Here is a 12,013-nt window from a genome sequence, read left to right as displayed (position 1 = left end):
GACAATGCCGGCCAAACTCACCATCACGTTCAGTCTGTAAAGAAGCACAGAGTGAATGACTAGTTTTATCTGGCCAGGGCATGGGAAAAACTCTCTTGCCCTTTAGCCCTCTGAGTTTTCAGTCCAGTACAATTTTTTTTGTTTCTATCACTCTTTAGAAAATCCATAGCCTGGAGTCCTGTAGCTCAGTGGTTAGAGCACTCACTTTGCAAGTGAGAGACCTGAGTTCAATTCCAGGCAGAGGGCGAAACCTTGGGCAAGTTTCCTTACTCCACACAGAGCCTAATAATAATCCCTCCAAAACCAAAAACAATAATAAATTGGTCATTTTCAATCTACGACTGTTTGTGGGACATTGCTGTGCGCAATTGGCTGCTGCGTTCGCCCACACATATACAGTCAATTCACTTTACAGTATATTCTGTGAAGCGCTTTGGGACGTCCAGAAGACGTGAAAAGCGCTATATCAAATGCAAGGATTATTATTATTATTAAAATGTAAGTTGCTGGTGAACATAATACACAACTGTAGTAAACATAACACCCCTCTTCAAAAATGGATTTCTGCTTTTTAATCATTTTCGCCCACAAATATACAGTCAATTCACTTTACAGCATATTCTGTGAAGCGCTTTGAGATGTCGAGAAGACGTGAAAAGCACTATATCAAATGCAAGGATTATTATTATTACATTGGTAGGACAGAGGAAAGGGTTCACTTTTGTTTTCTCTGTTTCATGTTGCAGAGTTTAGAAACCCAGTGTCAAGTTGTTGCTTGTAGCAGAAAAACGCTTTCATCTTTTGCAAGAAGCAAGAAAACCAGAGGGTTTTGGGCAACATTTTAAGCGATCTATCATGCAACCAAGATCGGAAAACGGAATTTTTTTTAGCCAGGTTTTAAACTTGATTATTTAATGAATTTCTGTTTAATGCCCCGCTGCAGTTCTGTAGAAATACCTGCAACCTCTCCTGCTGGAACAAAGGGGATACGTGAAGACTAAGCGTGATTCCAAACCAGCTCTTGCAGTTGCTGTTCCTGAACACTGTGGGTCTGCTGTTGGGCTGAGTGCAAGTAAATTGTGCTTGTATTTATAGGCCACATAATCGAGAGGTTATCATGCTCTCAAATTGATTACAGAATGTTTAGTTAGCTCATAGTCTAGGTTCCCACTCCAATCAATTTTGGTGTAAATATCTGTTGTCTGCTGAAATGGCCACTAAACTTGAAATCAATTACTTGTGATGCTTCGATGCGATAAGGCACTATAAAAATACAATTGCATTGCTACTGTATTTTTAAATACTGTTGTTCTCTTTCAAGTATTGCCGGGCTAATGATGTTAGAATTCAAACTCTGAGCAGCTAGGCTGCCCGGCTTGCATTTGGCAACCTGTGTATATTTATTGCGTTCTTATTTCTAGGTGGTTCTAGTGACCTGTTGGAAGAGCAATGGGCAGCGGGTACATTTTTAGATAAATCCATCTGTTGAAAATGAGATGTGTGGCATGCGTATGAAGGATCTACTCGTGCGGGTGCACTTTGTCCCTGCTCAGGGAGTCTCCTTCCACATACTGTACTACCGCGACACACTGTGCACAAATCATAATCTTCACTTGGCAACACCAATGCCGGATCTGGAGTATGTCCAAACAAAGCAAAGTCAGCCTGAAGGGGACTACCTTGTGTGATAGTAACTGAACTTGCCCCAGTGTCCTGCTGGAGGTACTTTCAGTGGAAGAACCTTATGCCTGTGAAAATATTTGTATTTGGCATCCACAACCATTCTTTCAGATGTACTACTTATAAAATGAATGTTGCCGCTTTGACCTTCTCTTTTTGGCAAACCTTGGCCATCATGCCACACAACTGCAGAAGTTAAAGGCCTCCCTGATGCATGTGCTCTCTAACTCATCCCAGAAAATTAAAAGCGATTGATGTTTTTTTTAAATTGAAGGCTTCTTTTTTGAAACTACAGAACGTGTTTGAAACAACTGAGGATGTGCAGTAAGCTCTGCTAAAATCACGTCAACACCAGGAGTGAGGAATGCCAAGACTAAAGCCGGTGGTCTCTCACTGGGACTGGAGCTGACATGTGCACCAGGCAGGGCAGTATGATTACATGAGAATCCAACAAGTCTTGATGAATTCAGACAAAGGTTTCTTTCCATAATCAGGCTCTGTATAGGAGCATCTTTAATGATTTGCAGGCCTTGTGAGCTTGCTGGAAGGCTTTGTGACTTGCTGTGAATGCCAACATGGGTTGAGACCTGTTGCATCTAAAACTAAGAGTGTTAGATGGGCATCAGTATAACTGAAACATCTCTGTAAGTGTTACAGATGCACAAATACGAAGGACCCTTCTAGTGAGAATAATATTTATATCAACCACGGATAGCAATCCAATGTTACAGCTGCACCCAAATCTCCGAGGAGTTTGAGATTGCCACAATTCAGCAGCTGTGAACAACTGACACCTTGAGGTAAGAGCTGGTTTAAAACAAAATGGCAGATCATAGACTATGGTGATACTCTTACTTGAGCTGGTTGTCAGTTTGGTTGTGACATGTGTCATGATGCACCCCTGACCTGCAATTCTTTTGCACTTTAAATTTCGTGATGGGAATCTGATTCAAACGGCTTCTGTTCTGGTATGTGGAGGTTGTGAGTTAAACAAAGCCCCACTGTCTGAGAAGTTCCATCCAGCCGTTTGTTCTTGTTGTTGTGGCTTATGGATGAGTTGAGTCAAGTTTTGTAATCTTGGGTGAAGGTATTAATGCATTGATTTAATATCTGATTGATGGTTACATCTGCAGCCTGCAATCCCAGTGGAAGTGAAGCTGTACAGAGGTGTGAAGCCTTCAGCAAAAAGCTGGGTCTAAACGTAATGGTGTTTTGAGTTTGCTGGTTGCTGCAGACTTTTCCTGAGATCTGTGAGGACTTGTTCAGGGTACAGGGAATCAAGGAGCAGAACTATGTGCTAGGATGTGGCCCAGGTGCTGAATGCAGCTGGGATCAACCAAACGACCAGTCCTTCATTGTTGGCCCAGTATCTTTGATGATGTGGAGGGAATATTGGTCAACAACAACACATTACACTAATGTAGTGCCTTTCACATCGGAAAGACATCCCAAACCGTTGGACAGTCTGGGGTTTTTGGACCTGAGTTGGCAGTTGGAGACAGGAGGGGTGGAGGGCAGTAGAACTGTTCATTGTATGGACACTGGCCGGTCTCATCATAGATTGGAGATGCTCATCAGTACTTTAATTGAAGATCAGTACCCGATATGACAATTATGTGTCACACAATTATATGCTTATATAAGTGAGTGTAGGTTCTGGAGTCCTGTAGCTCAGTGGTTAGAGCACTCGCCTTGCAAGCGAGAGATCTGGGTTCGATTCCTGGCAGGCTGAAACCTTGGGCAAGTTTCCTTACTCCACACGCCTAATAATAATCCCTCAAGNAAAAAAACAATAATAATTTGGTCACTCATCCACGACTGTTTGTGGGACACTGCTGTGTGCAATTGGCTGCCGCGTTTCGCCCACAAAATATATACAGTATATTCTGTGAAGCGCTTTGAGACGTCTAGAAGACGTGAAAAACTTGCTATATCAAATGCAAGGATTATTATTATTATTAGATTGTACAACATGACTCCTACTGAGCAGATAAACCTTTAATCAAACTAGGAACATCAGATGAAGTTGGGTTGACACACCCTAGTATAATTTGCACTGATATTCGTGAATCTGTTGCTGCTGTTGTGAAGCACTTGAACACTGAGGGAATGCATCCCCTAGAATTCAAATAAAACATTTGCATGAGTACAGAGAACTCTTATTCCTACATGATGAGATATCATGATGACTTATACATTTTCGTATCAAGCCCCGAACTTGTAAAATGCAATTTGCCTTGTGGATGGGTTTGCTCATATAAGACAGGAGGAAAAAGGAAATGGTTCAAAGAGTGGAAACTGAACAACCTATCTTGGCACTTCAAGAGGAAGGTTGCCACAAATGGTGAGCCACTCCAATTGCATGAATGATTGGACACATTTTCTTTCACATAAAATAACATATCAAAAGGACCGACACAGAAAAGAGGCTCATGAAACGTTTTTGCTACCATTACAAATCTGGAGCCTTACAGCTTTGTTACTTGCCAAACTACAGAAGACAAAATTACTTTCACAGTGCTTTAAATCAGGCACAAATTATATTTTTTGGAACTGCAGAACACTGTGTTGGAGTGCTGAATAATAGACAACACTAAAAAAAAGGCAAACTATTTATAGGTTTATCGTTGCATCCCATATGTAACCTGATAAGAATGAAAGACAAATTTACTTCCATTGTTATAACTCCTGTTTGCAAAGCAACATCAGGCCTTCACAATTGTTAAGCAGCTGCTTTCAGCAATTAGTCAATGAGATGGATCCAGATAATAGAATTTATTTGATGCTACACTTGTAATATTTCCCATTTTAGCTTTGCAATGTAGCTCAATCGTATTCATTATTTACCATTCATCAGCTGAGGATTAATTATTCTGTAAAGTGTATTATAGAGTTAATCACTCAGGGACTCAGCATTTAATACTTGGAGGGAGTTAGCTTGGGAGGTGGTTGACATTCTGTTTGAGTTGACAAATGCCGTGTTTATGTTCCGAGAATGTAGAAGATCTGTTTCATCAGAGAGTGTCCTGCAGGGTCTGTCCTGATAGTTTTGTGCCGTTCGATCCATTTCGCTACCTTTGATGATCCAGAAGATATTCCTCTCGAGCCGTATCTGTGTGTTAAGAGGCAACAGGACAACAACAATACACTTACGTTGGTGTAACGCCTTTCATGGTGGGAGGATGGCCCAAGGCGCTGGACATTCAGAGTTTCGGAACCCGTCTGCAACCTGTTTATGTTGCAGTTGTACCAAAGGGAGACTGATGGCCATAGGAACGGTGGAAGGTTAATACAGCATAACCTCAACCCTGGGCTCTTGGAGGGGATTGAAGTATTGAAAGCCTAGTAACTGTAAGGTGTATATTCATTACAAATAGAGAATCTGTTACATTGGGGAGTATAGGGAGACATCACAGTTTTTTTAAAAAAAAGTTCAGTTTGCCACAAGCTCCTTTGCCGTTGGCCTTGTGCCTTGCTTGTTGAACCTGCGTGGCGATGGAATGACGTTGTGAAGTACAAGTGTGATATCACGTGCGTTGATGTTTCGAGGTCATTTGGATTTCTCCATTTGTATAAAGGAGTTAGTGACTCTCCCAAGTACTACCACAGTAAATCAGGAGCGAGTTTAAGGTCATTAAATTGGAGATCAAAGACTGCATACAGAGCCTTGGAACAGGATGCAAAATAATAACCATTCAATATGCATACCTACCATTTTGCCACTTTGATGGTTATCCAATTACAATCTACTGAAACACTTGTGAGAAAATGGTTCAGTATAGTATCTGTACAGATCTTTCAGGAGATCTTGTGAGACAGTATTTTGTCTCTTGTGAGACAGATTTTCACAGAAAACTTGAGATGTAGTTTTATTTTCCATTATAGGTTCCTGAATTGACTGTTCAGTCTGGGGGGAGGGGAGGAGTTAAAGTAGTTTGATTCAGTGAATTACTATTCATGGCAAGTCTTCATGGCATTCTGTAGTTTTTTAAACTGGAATCAAGCAACTGTTTGCCAGTTAACCAAGAATACTACTGTTTGTTGGCACATACCTAGAAAGTAAAAATAATAAGTTAAGACGTTTATAGATTGCACTAATCCTGTGTCTTTAAAAACCCGGCATCATTGTTCAGTATACATATTTGTAAACCAAGGAATCCAAACTCCCACATTCTACAAATTAGTTTTACAGATCGTGATACAACTGTAAAAATGCATCACGAGTCCACCAAGAATGACATATGAAGCAGGAGCTAAGGATTTCGTACAGTTGGTTACATTGCTTTAAAGGAGATGATTGGATTCTGCATTAAACTTGGGCGGGGTTGGGGGAAGGGGGGCAGAGAGATTGCCTCTTGAAATAATTTGAGCAATGCAGTTTTTTCAAATGTGTTTGCTATCTTAGCCTCAGTTTATGGTAATTTCTGACGCTAAAACATGCACAGAATGGAGCTTCCTACTTTGTTTTATCAATGAGAAATTATATCCAAATCCAACCACAACCCCATTCTTTTTGCAGTAGCTGTCCACACTGGAGAGCAGCTTTCTACATACATTCTTTGGGCGAGGAGATAGGGAATTTCTCTGCACACATTACGCTGAGCGGAACAGTTCTGCCAATATTTGTTTCCAGGAAGGGAAATGAACTGGCTGCTTACTGGGCAAAGATCACGTGAATTAAGTGAAACAAGCTGATGAGTTTTGTTGATTTGTTTCCTGTTTTCACCAGGAACGAGCCGAGAGCTCTGAATTTTTAAAGGTCTCGCAGCCTCTGTGCTCTGACTGACGCTGGGGAGCTAGGGAGAGAAAGAGAAGTGAATCAAAATTACTACAGCCAGTTAGTGTCGAATTTGGCTTCTATCGAGCTGCCAGGAAAAGTTGGCAAAATGCCCTACTTCGGCAACCTCTTATCTCATTGGTTAAAAGGTAAGGCACTCTGCTGTGGTATCAGTTTGCTGGTTTGAAGCAACTTCCTCTGCACGAAAGGCTTTATTACTGGAAGTGCTATGATTGTGGCTGCTTCTCGATTGTGTGGGTGCAAATTTTTACCGTATCTCCTGTTTGGTTTGTGCAGTACTTTTTCGACTGGTGGAATGTCTTTATTCTTAGAAGAAGATAAAACATTAATTGATGGAAGTCCTGATTCTAAACTAAACAGTAATGTGTGTACAATACAAGATAATTACTTGGGACTCTGTAAAGATGGATAGTTTTCAGCAGGGGAATCCTCCTCCACATGAGTTAAAATCTACACCACATACTGATAAATTTGTAAACTGCTCTATTTGTTAACATGACAGTCAGCAGGGTTTGGCAGTTCTTGATACCTCTTTCTGTTGCTTCATTGCTTCCACTCAGCTAATCTGTAATTTGAAAAGTAGAAATTAGTCTGACCTAGAATCCTGTGGTCCTGGTGAGCTCTTGATGTGTATTAAGATATGCAGCAGGACCTTTCCTTTGCTCCTACATCCTTGTTTGTGTGTACATATAGAATTATTTGTGGCTAGTTTTATAAAATAATTTGAGAACATCTACTCACGCCTCTTGCACGACATAGGTGTCGCTGTTTTTAGAAGGCTGCCACCTAGGACTGTGGCAGACGTAAAAGCACAATATTCATTCCTAACAATGACAAGCTATTGTATGAAGTAATAATTTGATTCTAACAATCTCTTGCAGTTAAGGTCAGAAACCATGTGGAGGATCAAATCCCTTGAAACTGGTGCGCTATACCACATTGACACTAAGCCACAGGACTTCTGTACAATAGTTAAAAAACAATAATGAATTAGTCACTTCAATCCACGACTGTTTGTGGGACGCTGCTGTGCGCAATTGGCTGCTGTGTTTCGCCCACAAATATACAGTCAATTCACTTTACAGTATATTGTGTGAAGTGCTTTGAGACGTCTCGAAGATGTGAAAAGCGCTATATCAAGTGCAAGAATTGTTTTTATTATTCTGTACAGTACACTGAAGCCACAGGACTGAAGTTGATATTTCTCATTCTAATGCTCAGCACTAAATACCTGTAGCTTTTTACAATTTGAACAACATTACACATATCTGTGTGCCTGTTAATCCTTCCAAGTGGGTCAACAAATGCTGAGCCATGAATAAACTCAGTCACAGGCGTGGAGTTTAGATGAATTTCAAAAATTCTGCCATGGGATCATTGCAGGTGTTGCTTAATTAATCTCGCCCCAGAGCAATCTTTCTCACTAGCCTGAACACAACCTTTATTAGTGCTGGAAGACTTTCTAGTAAAACTAGTCTGTCCAACAGCTAGTTGAGAAAAACTTTCTGAAAGTTTTTTTTTAACCTCTGAAGTCTATTTTGAAGTACCGTAGAGTTATATTTCTCCATCGCAAGTAAATGATTATCTATTGAGATGATTGAATTCCCTCTTGCACTTCACAACAAAGTTGAAGCACCTTGCTGAAATTGAGTTAAAACAATGCCATGTCAAGCTTTTTACTTCTTTCAAACTGCTCTGAACTGTTGAATCATTTTTACCTTTATTCAAACAGGTGCTTTCATAATTCCTTTAGAATAGAGCATATAATGTCATGGCGTGTGTCTGTAGATTCTCACACACACACATATCGATCATAAACATCTGTTAATGCATAGTATATTTTAACTTTTTTTTTAAAAAAAGCTTTTGTTTGCAAGAAAGGGATCTCGGTTCAGTGACCTCAGTAGAAATGGTAACAAAATGTAGAAAACATTTCTAACTGTTTACTCTGGATTATGAAATGGTTCCAAGGTACAGGGAGACTTCAGGAAATGTAACTGCTATGTCCTCATAACATGGCTGTGAAATTCAATAACTAGGAAATAATTGCTGACAGCAAGTGATTCTCTCCACCATATCTCCCGCCACAGCCTTCATTGGCACTTCTCTTGAAATGCGCCATTCCTCGTTTCCTCATCCTACTTACCATCTTGCATTGCTCCATATGGGTTGCTAACCAGCTTAACCCTCCCCACTATCTACTTCTAACCTTCCTTCTGCTGCTACTGCCCTACTACATTCTTACGAGGGAACACTCGCTATCACAACAAGACTATCACAGTATCCTTGCTACCTTATTCTGCATTGTTCAATTTTCAAAGCTTGCAAGTCTGCAACGTCAGCAGATCATGATGTAGGGAGGGTGGTGTGACCAGTTGGCAGTCTTGTTGTGCTTTTTGGTGTTCTATTATCTCTCGGTTAATAAAATGCTAATGTAGCCCACGCTGTGCCTGTTGAGTTGATTGGCATTGCTCTGTTGAGATGTTGTTTAGGTCATGTTAAACTGGTGATGTGTCACTTTTATTGAGAATTACTGTTCTGCCTTTCACTGTTGGCAGAATTAAAAGGGGATTATTTTGAGACAGTGCAGATTTTGTTATCCTGATGCTGTTTTGTGTTCAACATTTGAGTTATTTTAACATAATTTGGTACTCTTTTTCTGCCACCTTGAACGATCCGCTTTCCGTCAGCAAAGTTCTGGAAATGTCATTTCACAAGAGGGGGAGGAACGTTTAACCTTCAACTTTACAAATTGTCTTCCCTTCCCCCTCTTTTCCTGAAGGACTTCTTCTACTGGGATACCACACATACTAACCAAGTAGAATTATTCCTGTGCGACTTGATGGGGTGGGGAGTGTTGATTGTTCAACAGTAGGGGCATCACAGCTGAGTCCATTCCAAACCTCCCCTAATGTACATACATGTATAATATGTTTTGGGTTTTTAGCCAAGCCTGATCTCGTCCACATGCATGTTGCAGCAAAGAGTAGTTGGATAGTGATCGGGAGCTAATATTCCTCTCCCAAATATGAACCAAGGTCTATTATTGGACCCAAAGTTCCATCCACGCTGAGATCAGCTCACCGCAAACCAGGGATCAAACCTACATGTCTTTCTATATGGCTCGGCTACTCACTGGATAAACTTACAATTTTTACATGGAAATGTTTTATGTGATTCAAACTTAATGTGTATTAAATAGTCATTTGAAATATTAATCAAAAGTTATTTAAAAAGTGCAAGTGCCAGACATAAGAACATAAGAATTAGGAGCAGGAGTAGGCCATTCGGCCCCTCGAGCCTGCCCCGCCATTCAATAAGATCATGGCTGATCTATTCTAACTCCACCTACCCGCCTTATCCCCATATCCCTTAATCCCTTTATCCACAAGAAATCTATAAATTTCAGTCTTCAATATGTTCAAGGACTGAGCATCTGCAGCCCTTTGGGGTAGAGAATTCCATAAATTCACTACCCTCCGAGTGAAGAAGTTTTTCCTCAACTCTTTGCAAAAGTACTTACCCCTAATTTTAAGACTGTGACCCCCTAGTTATAGTTTCTCCAACCAGGGGAAAAAGTCTCTCACTATCTATTCTGTCGTGCCTCTTAATAATCTTATAGGTTTCTATAAGATCACCTCTCATTCTTCTATATTCTGGAGAATGTAGGCCTAAATTGCTCAACCTATCCTCATAACTCATCCCCCTCATCCCAGGTACCAACCTTGTGAATCTACGTATGATGTTCATCCTGCTTAGATTTGGTAAAATTTCTAGAATTAATCTGCACGTAAGCCATTTAAAAACGAGCTAATTTTCATGAATGCAAGTGGTTATAGTTATTCAGGTGTTTTGATCTTTTTTCCTTTTCCTCTCCATCTCTCTCTCTTGTCTGTAGTTGTGACAGATGATGACTGAAAACACTAAATTCGCATCCAGTTCCAGATTCATCCTGATGTTTACTGAATGAAGTTAAGGTAAACTTTGAGTCATTTTCCTTTTATAGTGAATTTCCAAGGTGGGTGTGTTTTTCATGAGTGCATAATTAACTGTCCAGTTATTGTTTGAAAGAGTAAATCTGTTTTAATTACTGAGTTCGTAGGGTAACGAAGGGGTAATACCTGGAAATTATTATATGGCAATAATGATCAAAAGGCTTAGCCATTATCAAGAACCGTGTGGTTAAAGCTTAGACCTCGTCATCTGAAGCCCTATCACAATCTTGAAATCATTCCTCAATACCTTGTATTTTGTGGCATCACTGGTGTGTACTGACAGCTCCTGTCACTGCGGACAGCAGGCTCCCGGCTGCCAGCGCTCTCCACATCGTTGATACACGATGATGTTCACACTCAGCGATTAATAAATGTCTTGTTGTTGCAATAATTTACTGTGGAGTAGTGCACTAAACACTATTTTAGTTTAATAACCAAATACAGCAAAACTCATAAGTTCTTATATTTATGAATCCTAAAATCATACATTCATCCAAGTCCCTTTCACTTTCCTATCAAAATCACTTGGGTTTCATTGCACTACTCATATTAACCTCCTAACTCGTAAACCCACTCCCCTACCCTAAGAACTAACTTAATTTCAATTGTTTTTCCTTGTTTATTTGATGTGGAAGAACATTTTCAATTGGTTGTGTGGCTGGTCAGTCCTACACCTGTGGAATATTGCTTTGGCCGTTTTGAGCTCTGGTGTACAGAGAACCATGTTTAAGGAACAAAAAGAAATCACACACAAATCTGAAAGGGAACCTTTACTCATTTGCAGTCTGCTCTCTGACTCCTTCTTGTCCAGACCTGATGACGGTGAAAAGGAATTAACACAGTAGTTAGACAGCTGTGTGTCTACAATATAGATTGACACAAATTGTACAATTGAGACTTGTGAGAGACCAAAGATAATCTTTGACAGTCCTAATGTTACATACATACATACATACACGATGAAACGTTGTTGTCTGAATGTGAGACCCTGTGTAGGAGACCCTATAATTGTAACTAATGTAGTGTAGTCAACACTTACGCTTTTACTGTTTGTGGGGTAATATTTTCAAACGTTTCATTTGTCTTGGATGAAGAAGAAAATGAAATTATTGTTCAAGAATAACCATGTTTGCTATTTTACATAACATTTGGTAACTTAAATGAAAGAATTTATTACAACCTGCTGGACAACAAGTGATTTTTAACATTTGGTTTTGCTTGAACATATCTGTCGGGACTATTTATGTGTGTTTTTTTAAAAAAAACTTCAACTTCCTCCTCTTGTTTACAGGAAGTGCTACTTAACCATTATTGGGTTGTAGGCGGCTTCCTACTCAGTAGTGAAAAGGAAAAAAAAGTGATGTAAGAAAATAACGTTGTAAATAAGTCATAACAGTGAGCTTTAGCAGGTTAATTTTCATCAGAGATTTTGTGGCGGTACTTCTAGAATATTGTCTAATTTTTAGTAGAGGTGGCTCATTCTTTATATGAGGATTTTTGTTTAACATAGTGTATTGAGCATAACTGGCTACAGGCAGAC

The 12,013-nt window shown here is 39.9% G+C and overlaps 1 protein-coding gene across 5 annotated transcripts in view; it reads left to right on the top strand.

Moving 5' to 3' along the window:
- Nucleotides 1–12,013, top strand: part of LOC103186268 (nuclear receptor coactivator 3) — a 77,009-nt gene that overhangs the window by 39,769 nt on the left and 25,227 nt on the right. For 4 of the 5 annotated variants that reach the window (XM_042341991.1, XM_042341993.1, XM_042341989.1 and 1 more), the window contains exon 3: nt 10,377–10,455. The gene's annotated coding sequence lies outside the window, so the exon portion shown is untranslated. Of the gene's footprint in view, nt 1–6,409; nt 6,607–10,376; nt 10,456–12,013 lie in introns of all 5 variants that reach the window. The other variant, XM_042341990.1, reaches the window with a different exon arrangement.

This window comes from Callorhinchus milii, unplaced genomic scaffold, assembly GCF_018977255.1.
Source record: "Callorhinchus milii isolate IMCB2004 unplaced genomic scaffold, IMCB_Cmil_1.0 Scaffold18, whole genome shotgun sequence".
Taxonomy (NCBI): Eukaryota; Metazoa; Chordata; class Chondrichthyes; order Chimaeriformes; family Callorhinchidae; genus Callorhinchus; species Callorhinchus milii.
Note: the sequence above shows the minus strand (reverse complement) of the source record. Positions and strands in the feature narration are given on the sequence as shown.